Here is a 15360-nt window from a genome sequence, read left to right on the forward strand (position 1 = left end):
TATCCCTGAACTCAAGCAGTATTACAGAGCAATAGTGATAAAAACTGCATGGATTTGTTACAGAGACAGGTAGCTACATCAAAGGAATATACTCAAAGACCCAGAAATGAACCCACACACCTATGGTCACTTGATTTTTGACAAAGGAGCCAAAACCATCAAATGGAAAAAAGATAGCATTTTCAGCAAATGGTGCTGGTTCAACTGGAGGTCAGCATGTAGAAGAATGCAGATCAATCCATTCTTATCACCCCGTACCGTACAAAGCTTAAGTCCTACTAGATCAAGGACCTCCACATCAAACCAGATACACTCAAACTAATAGAAGAAAAACTAGGGAAGCATCTCGAACACATGGGCACTGGAGAAAATTTCCTGAACAAAACACCAATGGCTTGTGCTCTAAGATCAAGAATCGACAAATGGGATCTCATAAAACTGCAAAGCTTCTGTAAGGCAAAGGACACTGTGGTTAGGACAAAACGGCAACCAACAGATTGGGAAAAGATCTTTACCAATCCTACAACAGATAGATGCCTTATATCCAAAATATACAAAGAACTCACGAAGTTAGACTACAGAGAAACAAATAACCCTATTAAAAATGGGGTTCAGAGCTAAACAAAGAATTCACATCTGAGGAATATCGAATGGCTGAGAATCACCTAAAGAAATGTTCAACATCTTTAGTCACGAGGGAAATGCAAATCAGAACAACCCGGAGATTCCACCTCACACCAGTCAGAATGGTTAAGAACAAAAACTTCGGTGACAGCAGATGCTGGCAAGGATGTGAAGAAAGAGGAACACTCCTCCATCATTGGTGGGATTGAAAACTGGTACAACCATTCTGGAGATCAGTCTGGAGGTTCCTCAGAAAATTGGACATTGCACTACCTGAGGACCCAGCTATTCCTCTCTTGGGCATATACCCAAAAGATGCTCCAACATAAAAAAGACACGTGCTCCACTACGTTCACAGCAGCCTTATTTATAATAGCTAGAAGCCAGAAAGAACCCAGATGCCCTTCAACAGAGGAATGGATACAGAAAATGTGGTACATCTACACAATGGAATATTACTCAGCTATCAAAAACAATAACTTTATGAAATTCATATGCAAATGGATGGAACTGGAAAATATCATCCTGAGTGAGGTAACCCAAACACAGAAAAAGACACAATGGTATGCACTCATTGATAAGTGGATATTAGCCCAAATGCTTGAATTACCCTAGATGCACAGAACACATGAAACTCAAGAAGGATGACCAAAATGCGGACGCTTCACTCCTTCTTTAAAAGAGGAACAAGAATACCCTTGGGAGGGGATAGGGAGGCAAAGTTTATAATAGAGACTGAAGGAACTCCCATTCAGAACCTGCCCCACATGTGGCCCATACACATACAGCCACCAAACTAGATAAGATGGATGAAGCAAAGAAGTGCAGGCCTACAGGAACTGGATGTAGATCTCTCCTGAGAGACAAAGCCAGAATATGGCAAATACATAGGCGAATGCCAGCAGCAAACCACTGAACTGAGAATAGGACCCCCATTGAAGGAATCAGAGAAAGAACTGGAAGAGCTTGAAGGGGCTCGAGACCCCATATGTACAACAATGCCAAGCAACCAGAGCTTCCAGGGACTAAGCCACTACCTAAAGACTATACATGGACTGACCCTGGACTCTGACCCCATAGATAGCAATTAATATCCTAGTAAGAGCACCAGTGGAAGGGGAAGCCCTGGGTCCTGCTAAGACTGAACCCCCAGTGAACTAGACTGTTGGGGGGAGGGCGGCAATGGGTTGAGGGTTGGGAGGGGAACACCCATAAGGAAGGGGAGGGGGGAGGGGGATGTTTGCCCGGAAACCGGGAAAGGGAATAACACTCGAAATGTATATAAGAAATACTCAAGTTAATAAAAAAAAAAAAAGAATGGGACCCCCTTTGAAGGAATCGGAGAAAGGACTGAAAGAGCTCAAGGGGCTTGAGACCCCATATGAGCAACAATGCCAACCAACCAGAGCTTCCAGGGACTAAGCCCCTACCCAAAGACTATACATGAAGTGACCCTGGGTTCCAACTGCATAAGTAGCAATGAATAGCCTAGTAAGGGCACTGGTGGAAACCGAAGCCCTTGGTCCTGCCAAGGCTGGACCCCAGTGAATGGGATTCTTGGGGGAGGGAGGTAAATCGGGAGGATGGTGAGGGGGACACTGACGTAGAAGGGGAGGGGGAGGGGCTAGAGGGGTGTTTGCCTGGAAACCGGGAAAGGAAATAATATTTGAAATGTAAATAAGAAATACCCAATTTAATAAAGATGGAAACAAAAAGAAATGTAAACAAATAAAATGTCCAATTAAAAAAAATTGGAAACAACCTAGATGCCACTCTACGAATGAATGGAGTTTAAAAATGTGATATATTTACACATTGGAATATTGCTTAGCTGATAGAAAGGAAAATTATTAAGTTCATGGGTAAATGGGTGGAATTAGAATAATAATCATCCTGTGTGAGGAAACCCAAATCTGGGCAGACAAATATGATATGTATTTATTTATGTATCAATATTAGATGTCAATCACACTCAAATTGCAATTTATAGAACTACCGAAGTTAGGTATAGAGTAAGTCAATTAGAGGGACAGCTAGATCTACCTAAGAAAAACTAATAGAATAGATAGAAATTGATTGGACATGGCTGAAATAGGACTATCATGTGGGGAGGGAAAGGGGTACGAGGAAGAAAAAAATAATATGGTGGAGGAGACAGCTATAATTAGGAGCCATTTGAAGGGTAATATGGAAAACTAAGATATATATATCACCAAAAATAGGGAAGAGAATATCCAGACTAGCTATTTCTTGTCACCAAAGGAAGCTTCTAGTAATGGGAATGGGTTACATCTAATTAAGTTGTTGACCAAAGAAGTTTATGGCAATCCCTAAACAACCTTATAGGTTTCTCTCCACAAATTGACAGCAAGGCCCATTGTTGAAAAATAGTACTTGAACATAGAGAAGTTGAGCTGGTGCCTACATGGAGCCTGTACTCCTATGTGCTAGCATCATTAGTGTAAGAGGGTACTTTGCAGGCAACCTAAGGAGAAACATAAGAACCAACTCAGCCACAAACACTTTGATCTACAATGGTGTCCTGCCTTTAAAATGTGTTAGTTAAATTGTAGTACAAAGCTTGTGGGAGAAATGAGCTAATATCTGATTTGACTTAAAGTCCATTTCACATGATAGAACCCAGACCTGATACTGCTTGGGGGACAAAGAACCTAAAATTAGAGAGCCTAAGAACTGAAGGTAAAACAAAATGCTACTGTTCTTTGAAAAAGAGTAACAGTAAAATGACTCCTAATGACATTCTGCTATATTCATAGATCAGTGCCTTGCTCAGCCATTCCCAGAGAGGTTTCTCCCGCAGTAGATGGAAACAAATACAGGGACCAATAGCCAGATATATGCTCTAAAACAGAATATCTCCATCAAATCTCTCCCCTCACAGCTCAGAAAATTCTGTGCAAGATGAGATGGAAAGAGTATAAGAGCAAGGCAAGATGGAAAAACAAAAGAAACACGGTTATCTACATCAACAGAATTAAAGCACATGTGAATTCACAGAGACTAGGGGCATGAACAGAGCCTGCACAGGTCTATTCCAGATGATATCCTAGAGCTGGAAGGAGAAGTAGACACATGCCCCAATCCTAACCCTGAAACTAATTCCAATTGATAATCACTCTCAAAGGAATATTTAGTTTTCTCTGAGGGGGGCTTCACTGAGGAAACAAGCTACTCTTTAGGGTAGGCTGCATGCCCAGCAGTACATAGCCAACAGGAAAAGAACTCAATGGCTCCTTTGGCGGTTCATTGTCTCATACTATCATGTCAGAATATATATAATTTTACTTTAGAATACTTATGAACCAAAATACCACATTGTACCTCATAGTTGTGGATGAGCGAGCATCATTTGATATTTAAAACACTGCCAAAATCATCAGAGAAAATTATGCATTTGGATATTTATGCTTCATTGGTGTGAAAACAGGTTGATGCAATAATTCTGCGTGCCACATGATAATTTATTCAACACATATTGTTTGGTGTGCACAGGAATTAAAGCATAAAATGAGAATAATCTTTTTTTTTAAAGTTGGAATTTCCTACATGTGGATGAGATATAGAGACCTTTTAATGATGCTATTGTTTAAAACTGCAAGAAAAATGGAAAGATCACAAGGAGTCCTTGATGGGAACCAAGGTCTCCTTTGTTTGAGGGAGAACTAAGGAATAGCAATAAATATAGAATCTAATGAAAGATTCCATAGGGAAAACAAATGTGGATCAGGGTTCATCAAGTGTTTAGGTCTGTCATTAGGTTCATCCTAAGTTAAGAATATGTAAACTATAGTACATATTTTTAAATAGATACAATGTAATTTAAATACAAAGACATACCCTAATGAATTAGAGAAAATGGACATCAAGTGTTGAATCTATTTACATTGTATTTGGTTAATAAGCAAGAATTTGCTCATGTAATAAATATACATGTTAAGCATAAATTTTTCATAACAAATTATAAATATTTTAGTGTAATTTAAAAATTTAAACCAAGATAATCTAATTTAAAACCTTAATTTTAATGGCATATCTTTAAATAATTTAATTAAAATTCAGATGTAAACATTTTCAGTGAAGGTTATGTTTGCATACCTAATGTATAATGTAAAATGGCACTCCTGAAAACTTTTCAGAAAATTCAAGCCAATGAGTGTAGCTAGATGCTTTTCTATCTTCTCACTCATTTATTTCTACTGTTTGATTTCCTGAAATTACTTAGCATTCACAGATTATTTTATATTGGATATTTTGACTTTTCTCTTTCTGCTTTATATGGTTTGGATTTATTGGAAATCTTATCTGGATAAAAATTGGCTCATCAGGATAAATATTTAATATGTTTATTTTGTGTAACAAAGTGTTTCCCAACCTGAGTCCTGATTTCTGAATACTTTAAAATCACACTCTTTACTGGAAACTACTTTTTATTTAATGTATTATTTTCCCTTTAATTTTACTTTTCTGACTTAGCTACTCGTGTTATTTATTTATTTATTTATTTATTCATTTGGATATTTTCTGGTTTTCCCCCACCCTGGGAAGACTTAGGGGAGGGAAAAGCATCACCTAAATATATTGTATGAATAATTTTAAATATTGAATATTAAAGAACTTTGCTGATACACTGCCTCACTTAATATATTTGATATTATTTCACACACCAGGTCTCTTTCTGCATAATCTATTCACTCCCATTGGCTCTTTTATTATATTTTCCAGGAAAAGTTTTTGCACTTGAAGGATTTACTGGACAAAAGGCCATACAGACTTTAAACAACTTTGTTTATCATTCTGGGCTTATGGAGGTAAAGTGTTATCCTTGGGTTTCTGTAACACAAGGAAAAGAAAAAGAAAATAAAAGACTAACCAATGTCCTAAATTGTGCTTCTACAACTGCCACCAGAAGGACATAGTGGCCCTCTGCCACCACAGGGAGGGGCTGGCATAGACCAGCCATGGCAGATAACATGACAACTCTAAGCCTCTTTGGCCTCCATTTTGATTTTGTAGTGTACTGAGCATGGACTTGGCTTCCCAGAAATTTTAAGGACAGGATAGTATAAATCAAGGGGCCTCTAGCTCACTGGAACTACCCTGTCGGTGGCAGGCTTTGTAATAAATCACACTTCTATGAATGTGGAGAACAGGACAATGGGTAGTCTTTAGGGAATAAGCAGGTAATGGGTGTCCTCAGGCTAACCAAAGAGAGTATCCTCTGGACTATTCTCTGGAGACAGTATACCTGGGGACCCTCCTTCCAGTAGCTACCTAAAGCAAGGAGAAGTGTTCACAGAAGGTATCAGGAACTTTTTGTATTGCTCATGTATGTTAAGATCCTGGCCTCAAAACAGATGGGAATTGTGGGGAATTTCCTCTTCTCATGAAGAGGGAGAAAAATAAATCAGACTCAGTAATCAGTGGGTCACACACACTGGGTCAAGGATTCATCAGAAAGCCAAAAAAGGAGAACAAGAAATTTACAAGGACCCCATACTTAAGGAGTCCCAGGCCATGAAGCATCTATCAGTCCTCATAAATGTGTCTTAGGTCCTGAGGATTGGGAAAGAACAACAAAGAGACAATTTTTCACCTCCAGTGTGAGAACTATGTGGTTTCCTATACTCCCTGGAAGAACCTGGCCATGTTAAAACAGGTTTCCCTGACTTACTGAGCCCAAGTAAGGAGACAACCCAGGTCTTGTCACTTGTTCTCAGACAACCCAGTCAGAACACTGTTAACCATAGAAAACCAAGATAAACCTCCAGGGACAAAAAAATAAAATAAAATAAAATAAAATAAGAATCTGGCGAGGATGACTGGGGGAGGCTTTATTACTCTGAAACACAGAAGGGGATAGCAACATGGGAACAAATTTTTTTTTGGTTCTTTTTTTCGGAGCTGGGGACCGAACCCAGGGCCTTGTGCTTCCTAGGTAAGCGCTCTACCACTGAGCTAAATCCCCAGCCCCACAAATTTTTTGAATGACACAGTTAGATTTCAGTATTGGATCCTGGGCTTAGATCACAGGAAGAGCAGGGCAGAGCAGCAGACAGGAGCAGGTCTTCTGAACACGGCTGCCTCTTTTACTGTTTGTCTGAAGTCTTCATGACCCATGTCAGCAGCAATCCCCAGACTGCTGGCCACTACCACAGCAGCTACTGCTGTCACAGCAGCCACTGCTGCCACCACTGCTGCCACAGCAGCCACCGCTGCCACCACTGCTGCAGCATCCAGAGCTGTGGCGATGGCGACGGAGAGATCTGCGGGGTCTGTTGTGGCTCAGGCAGCAGCCTCCACCTCCAGAGCTGCAGCAGCCACCAGAGCTGGAGCCACAGCAGCCACCAGAGCTGCAGCAGCCCCCAGAACCCAGGCTACAGCAGGAAGACACAGGGGGGCACTTGGGAGGACATTTAGGAGGACATTTTGGGGGGCATTTTGGGGTCTGGCACTTGGGAGGGCATTTAGGGGTGCACTTCGGAGGGGGTTGGCACTGCTGCTGGCTCTGCTGGCAGGACATCTTGGCTGGTGGATGCTCAGAAACTGCAAGAGAGCCGCACAAGTCAGACCCACATTTCAAGATTATCTTGTCTACTCTTGTCTTTTCAGCTTTATCTCCTGGTGAGTAGTTTGATCAAACAGGAAAGTAGATATGAGGTTTTCTTTATCTTTATCCTTTACTAAGTACTTTGTTTCAGAATGTCATACCAAACTCCATTTAGAATGTGTCAAATAACACACTCTTCAAATATGCCAAGAAAGTTGTTGATTATTAAAATCACCAAAGTGCCCAGTCTAGCACTTTCCATTGCATGATCTAGAACTATTCAAGGAGTTTAGAGGTGAAAATTCTTTCAGAAGAGAGAAAAATCATTTACTCTAGAAGAATTTCAGAATTCCATGATCTTACAGAAATTAGGGAAACTGTAAATCTGGGGGTCAATTTGATACCGTCAATTTATACAAGAAAAATCTAAGGAGAAGTACAGTTGCTAGACCTGGGCTCATCCCCACTCAGCCTCTGGGGGTTGTTTCTAGACCTTCTGGCTCTCAGGTAAGGACCCTGTCCCCCACAGAAATCTTCTTGCTAACTAATCAGAGCAACAGGCCTCTTTTCTTTTTTCTTCCTCCAATACCAATGTCTTCACCTCATCTTTTCCAAAAATGAACATGGCTACCTTTCAGAATTGTATCCTAATATTCCTCTGCGTAATCTAGTAGCCAACATTCAAAAAAGCTGTAAGGACACATTAAAGAACAGAAAAATAATTTAGTTTCTTTGAAAATTAGTCTTCTCAGTTTCATTTGATTCCTTTCAAATTATCCCCTCATTCCCCATACATCTATCTAGTAAAAAGCTTCTTGCAGCCTACACAGCCTCTCTCCTTCTCTGACCTGGCCATTCTTTGGAAGAAACACCTGCTCCTGTTCTGTGAACACTTACCAGAGTGGCACGCAGGACAGACTCTGTAGACACCTCAAGATGTGAGTGGATGGAAGTATTCTGGCTACCAGCCTTTTATTCTGCTGCTTAGTTTTTCCTTGGCACATGAGACAGGACTTGGGCATGGAGGATTGCCTTCTAACACCCACATGACTCTGTGACAGGTCATGACTGGGTGTTCCTCACTTGCCACCCTCTACTGGGCTCAGGCCATCTTTTCCTGTCTTAGAATGTGGGGTGTGTGTGTGTAAAACCTCAGGTTTCTGATCTTAATATAATAATACAAATGTCTCCTTTGTAGGACTACAAAACTAGTTGCTATGGAAAAGTGTAAGTAGCCAAAGTAATATATGATTTAATTTCACATTCAAGAAATGAATAGATGAATGGATGGAAAGATAGACAGGTTAAAGAGATAAATATATTATAGATTAGATTCAGAGAGTCAGAGGGAGTGAATAGAGGCTCACCTGGGTTTCTAAATGTAAATTGTAATGTTTTAAAGCTGCAGATGCCTTTAAAACAAAAAGATTCTTATTAAACTACAAGTTACCTTTTCCTCCCTACATACCTCAGTAAGTTTGGCTTGTGAATATATAAAAAGACATGACCAATGAGGGAAACACTGCCCTAAATTATATCATGAGAAGAATTTTCAGTTTCAAAAAAAACTGAAGAAATGAGTGAGCTTTGAACTGTAACTCAGAGTAGTATAGCTGGTGGACATGAAAAATAGTCAATACTTAATTTGAAACATTTACATCATTGAAATATATATCTTCTGTGGTAAATTTCCTGGTTTCTAAGATGACTTAAACTCTATCATATGTATGTGTTTTACGAAGCTTCTACAGTAGTAGGTTTATACTTGACATTCAAAGTCTTTAGCAGTTACTTATCCATCTACATTCCTGCCTCAACTTGCCCTTACATCCCCCACCTGATTTAATCCTTTTTGTTCCCTTATTTACCTTCCTTATTCGTACTATCTGTGTTCTAGCTTCCTCATCTTAAAGGCCCCTGGAATGCCCCTTTACTGGCTTCCTAACATCTGTGGGTACAAAAACCTAAGCAAAAACACCCACACGTGAATGATGTGCAGAGGGTGAGAAACTTTTGAGCGTTCAGCCCTAATGGAATGTCTTCATCAAATTCCTCCCCTCATGGCTCAGGGAGCTACACAGAAGAAGCAGAAAGATCGTAAGAGCCAGAGGTGATGGATGTCACCAGTAAAACAGTTCCTTCCAAACACATTAGAACTGACTACATTTGAACCCACAGAGACTCTCTTCATAGTTTCAAGCCAGGAAGGCTCCCAGCTCTGAGAAAGAAAAGTGGATATGAGTCCTACCCTTAACCAAGAAACTATTTGCAATTGATACCTGTTGGGAAAAAAAAGTCAGTTTTCTCTGATGGAGTGTCACTAGATATATCAACCTCACTCCGGGGTAAGCCCTATGTCCAGGAGTAGTTTGCCAATACACAATGAATTCCATGATAGTTTGTGGATTTTCATTTTTTGTATTTTTGTGCCTGTTCTTTTGACACACACTGACATACGCGCGCACACACACACACACACACACACACACACACACACACACACAGAGGCTCATGCACATACACATACACGCAGACGCACAAACACATGCACACATACACAGAGAGAGAGAGAGAGAGAGAGAGAGAGGGAGGGAGGGAGGGAGGGAACAAAGTGTGGCAGATAAGGAGGATTTGAGAAGAGTTGTGGAGAGGAAACATGATCAAAATATATTGTATAAGTCTTCTTTTTAATAATTGGTTGATTAAAAATCTAAAGCTGTCAGTCACAGCCAAGGAAACCCCCATTGATTCTTGGGCACATGGATCTCTGTCCTTCCTGGAGATTTGTCCCTACCTTTGCATTCCTGTCAGTTGCAGATTTGCATTTATTCTCATCCTCATCTGGCTATCCCTCCTGTCATTCCCAACACCTAATCCTGAATCCTCTATTCCCCTCCCCATCTTCTCTTCCACCCAGTTCCCTCCCTACATCTGCCTCTTAAGACTATTTTATTTCCCCTTCTAAGTGAAATTCAGACAATCAAATGTGCCTTCTTTCTTGTTTAGCTTCTTTGGGTACATGAAGTGTGGCATGGGTATACTGTATTTTATACCTAATATCCACTTATGAGTACATACCATGTCTGAAGAGGCTAACTCCTGTAGCCAGGCAGGAACCCCAGTGGAGCAATAGGCATACCAACCCACTCACAAAATTTCCAACCCAAAACTTAACATGTGTACAAGAAATACAGGAATTGGGCATGGAGCAAAGACTGAGGGAACAGCCAACCAATATAACTTCATCTACTGTTTGGCTGTGGGTGTCTACATCTGTCTGAGTCAGCTGCTGGATGGAGCCTCTCAGGGGACAGCCATGCTAGACTCCTGTCTGCAAGCATAACAGATTATCAATAATAGTGTCAAGACCTGAACAATAACAATATCAACAAACAAGCTGAAACAAAGGAAAATCCCAATGGATCCCACCTCAAGATCAAGAACAGCAGGCAACTAATGAGTACTGAGAGAGGAAGAATTAGTATTTTTAAAGATGAGGCCCCTGCTTAGTTACCAAATATAAAGTGGTCGGACCTAAATATATATACATACAAACAAAAATGGAAGTAAATAAGTTATTATAGTGTGTGTGTGTGTGTGTGTGTGTGTGTGTGTAAAACAATGATATAAAAGAAAATTATCAATTTGAGAGTGAGAGCCACATCAGAGAAAGTAGAGGGAAGAAAGGAAAGAGAAAATTTGTGCAATTCTATTTTAATTAAAATATAAAAATGAAACTTTTAAAGAAAAGTTGAAAGCTAGTATATGTATATGAAAAAGACATGTATTGTAGCATTTTGCTTTCTCGGTGTGGATTCTTACACTCAGTATAGTGTTTTCCAGCTCCATCTATTTACATGTAAATTTTATAATTTTATTTATTAACAAATATTAAATTGGATAAATTCAACACATTTTCATTATCCACTTATCAGATGATAAACATCTAGGGATTTTCCATTTCTTGGATGTTATGAATAGTATAGCAATGAACATGAATGAACAAGTTACTTATGTATTAGAAAACAAAGTACTTTGGCTATGTGCTGAAGAGTTATATAGCTGGATCACGCTTATATTTCTAAATAAGAATAATAAATGTAGTCATGTACAGTAATCTACTATAAAATAATCTAACGTTCCATGATAAGCCTGAAGATCCCTTAAGTTTAAAACGAATGCTCTCTACAGGTCCCTAATTCTGTGACTGCTTATTTATACTTAATGCTCTGCTGTTTACATTGTAAAGACTTTTTATTTTTAATATCTAGAGGTTTGAATGGCAAGGAAGAAAGGCCAAGACATGACTCTCTGTTGGACTTGGAATATCCAAGGGGAAGGCCTGAATTTCTTTAATTTAGTGAAGTTCAATTCTGGAAGAGGGGAAAACGGATACTTTAACTTTACTTTGTCCCCAGAAACAGTTAACAAATTGGAGACATGTTTGGTCACAATAGCTGTCGTCTTTGGGGTCATAGATTCTCCTGAACACTTTACCATTCATCAGAAATCCACCTCATAGCAGAGCTATCAGTGGGCCATTAGAGACAGTTTACAATTAAATAATATGGTACTGATACAGGTATTTGGCATGGGCCAAGATGACTAATGTTGGAGATGGTGGGTGAGTATGAGTCAGCATGAAATGATTGTCGTTGGATACCTAGGAAACCAAAGAGTAAACAATTAGAATGCCTGTTAGACAGTTGTTCCTGACAACAATGCCATGTTTGTAAGATTCTGTAGAAGTATTCAAACTTACCAGCCTGTGTGTTTGTCTTTAGGCCTGTATGCCAGTGGTGTGTGTGTGTGTGTGTGTGTGTGTGTGTGTGTGTGTGTGTGTGTGTGTGTGTGTATCTGTGTCTGTCTGTGTCTTTGTCCATCTATCTGTCTGTCTGCCTCTCTGTCTGTGACTGGGTGGGCATGTACTTTTCTAATGGCTTGGGTGCCAGTAAATAAAATGTGTCATGTTTATCTGCCATGCTTGGAAATCTCTTCAGCCTCCCATGCTTCTGTGACCATCCTCTGTCCTTGGTATTGGAGCTTGGAACCTACTAACAGAAATAAGAAGTTGCACATTGCTATTAGAGGAATTAGACGATGCTCACTTGAAACAGCTTCTGGGTTACTGACAACGAAAGAAGCCTCTTAACCTGCTAGTAAGATACTGTGGAAGTAGATGATTAACAGATTGCTCAGCCCTGCCTCTTCCTCCAGGCCACTTAAAGTCAGAATACCTCTCAGTGACTAAATGTCCAACTCAATTACAATCCTAAACAGTATTTCTGAATGAGCCAATCTCTGGTATTTTGCTTCCTCCTGCTGATCTAGAGATCTCAATGGCAAAGTTGCTAGGCAAGACAGAAGTGCAGGTGAACATTTGCAATGGTTGTGTTTTCACTGTACTTTCATCTTAAATACTAAAGTGTATGTACGTCCCTGTCCTCTGGCTCCATGTCATTTACGTCTTCCTTCTTCTTCCTTGAAGCCCCCTGAATTCCTATATCTACTTCCCTTCAGCTCATTGGTCTTCTGCTTGAGGCATGGCTTGTCTTCCCTCTAGAGACAGCCTCCCCTATCCAACATACATTTCCCCAAGCATTGCCTTTTTCCTCTTCTGTTCTCCATAGAGATGATATTCCCTGCCCAAAGCAAATGTATGTTTAGAGTTCGGTAATACATGAAACATTTTAAATGATATTTCATTAAATTGTCACTGTAATTTAGGCCAGAAGTATATTTATTCTTATTAACCACATTTTATAGATCATGAGTTGAATATAAGGAAAATCACATAAGCCAAGACCTTTCAAATGCTGAGTTGGTGGTGCTGAGTTCAAGCCTGTACCTTAGTATATCATTCCCACTCCCTCTGGGTCACAGTTCTACACTCTTGTGAGCCCCTCTGTTACACACATTTAGTTCATCCTCTGCATTTTATGGTATCTTGATTTCTTACTGATCATTCTGATGTAACACTGCTGTCTTATTTTTAGTTCCACAGCAGTTTGTATACTTAATCTATTACATAACTTTCCTATATCTATACTTATTATGCACTTCCCTCTGCTATAAATTCAATTTCTTAATAGCTATGATCTGTATTTTGTTCAGTGATCTATCCCATGCTATCACTCTCTATCCTATTATTAGAATAGTGAGCAGAAAAACTAAAGTTCAGTATTTGGGTGCACAGATAAATTATGCATTGCATTTCCAAATTGTTCTATTTTTGCCTGATTTCTATCTGGCATCTTCATTTGATGGTTTATTGTCATTAAATTTAAGTTCCCAAATTTTACCTGTGGCTGATTTGTTTTCTGGAAGAAAGCCCCTTTGAATAAGGAAAACTATACATGTTCTATTACTTTCAGAATATAACATTAGTCTTCCTTCCATAGGGAAATACAGCACATTTGAGGGCACAATAATCATAAGCTTGACTGCTATTGGTAACAACTCTTAAACATGTGCTCAGACATACTAGTTAGCCTCTCCATATGTACAATGGAGTAAATATTAATAGTTTCAAGTTACTGGGAACATGAGGAAGGATTCCAACTTCATATGGTATTCAGTACATGGGTTTCCATCTCCTGTCTTCACTGCAATTGTCTTAAGCTAAACATTGCCTGAGCCAAGAAGAACAACTCCATCAGGCATAGCATACCCATTAAGAATAAGGACCCATCACCATGGAGCACAGGCCACTTCACCCTTTGTTATTACTAAGATTATAATCAACCAGGATTTCTTCATACATGCAGACTGACTCATAAGTAGATGCAGCTAGTCTGGACCTGAAATCAAGGATTTTGTATTGAATTAAGTCTGTTTGTTTAGGTTTTTCATATCAATTCTTTGATTCTAACCTACACTGTGGCAGAAACTTATACCTCAGTCCTCTCTCAAAACTTGAAGACACCTAGAATCTAAGTCACTGCCTCTTAAAGTGCATATCATCAATGTTTTTATACAAAGCTCATTGGAGGAAAACTGAATATTGAGACCTGAAACCATCAGGATACCTGCATATAATGTTAGGTCCCAAGATGTTTCATCAAGGAGGAGCCATGTCTCTCTCCCTGCCCCACCTGTCTTTAAATCATGCTGACAGTCTGACTGCTGTTACATCTTGCTGGAAGTTTCCTCATTCCTCATTCACCATACCCAGCTTCCATCTCTGAGCTGTAGTTGCCTCCTGGGCATTTGGTTTACTACATTCCACTCCTATATGCATCCAGGACACCCAATGCCTCCCATTCCAAAGCTCATAACACGCATGTTATTTACATTGCTCATGATTGCATCCAACATCAATCACTTTCTGGCAGTTAGCCAAATCCTAGTAAATATCTGTCACAGGAGTGTCTGTGTTGATGCAAGGTGATAAATGATCTTCTCTTTAATGGGTATAACTCCAGAGAAAGGGGGGAAGCTGCTAACACAGCTCAAGATTGCTGTGGCAAAACATGAAGAGCATGACAGGTAGATTAGGCAAAGCCTGGGTTCTCTGTAAGTCTGTATATCTAGCTTCACTTTCCAGATCAGGAACCCTCATGTTTAGATAAATAAACCTGTGATGGTCCCTGACAATGGAAAACACAAGAATCACCAATTACCACCCATTTTCCTGGTTCATCTCAAGTCACCACAATGTGGGTCTTCTATATCTATAGCACCCACTCTTCCAGAACACAGGACTGGTGTATGGCCATGGACCAAGTGTTCTCACCATCCAACTACACCTCCAAACATCGACCAAGTGTCCGCATGTACACAGGTTGTCTTCTGGTTACTAGCACCAACTACCTTTATAGTTTAATACAATGGTTCTCGACATTCTTAATGCTGTGATCTGTTAATACAGTTCTGCATGGTATAGTGACCACAACCATAAAATTATTTCATTGCTACTTAAAAACTGCAATTTTGCTACCATTATAAATCATAATGCAAATGTTTGATATCGAGAATATCTGATATGTGACTCCTCTAGAAAGGTTGAAAACCATTGACCTAACATAAATTGCTGAGCTGCTCTCTAATGCATAGCAGGTATATTTGTTTATGTGTCCAAGGATACTTAGTTGGTGGAACAAATTGTGGAATGTAAAATATCTTCCTCTGATTATCTGTGAATTGCCTTGGAAAAGAACATATTCCAC

The 15360-nt window shown here is 39.6% G+C and overlaps 1 long non-coding RNA gene across 1 annotated transcript; it reads right to left on the reverse strand.

Annotated features, from left to right (window-relative positions):
* Positions 1 to 6456: 6456 nt before the first annotated feature.
* On the reverse strand, positions 6457 to 8136 carry LOC134485794 (late cornified envelope protein 1C-like). Its single transcript, XR_015678163.1, has 2 exons — positions 8090 to 8136; positions 6457 to 7188 (listed from the first exon to the last, which is right to left on the reverse strand). It is a non-coding gene; the product is annotated as a late cornified envelope protein 1C-like (long non-coding RNA).
* Between the last annotated feature and the right edge of the window lie 7224 nt (positions 8137 to 15360).

The sequence above is a fragment of the Rattus norvegicus genome, chromosome 2 (assembly GCF_021556685.1).
Source record: "Rattus norvegicus strain SHRSP/BbbUtx chromosome 2, alternate assembly SHRSP_T2T, whole genome shotgun sequence".
In the NCBI taxonomy this organism is placed as follows: domain Eukaryota; kingdom Metazoa; phylum Chordata; class Mammalia; order Rodentia; family Muridae; genus Rattus; species Rattus norvegicus.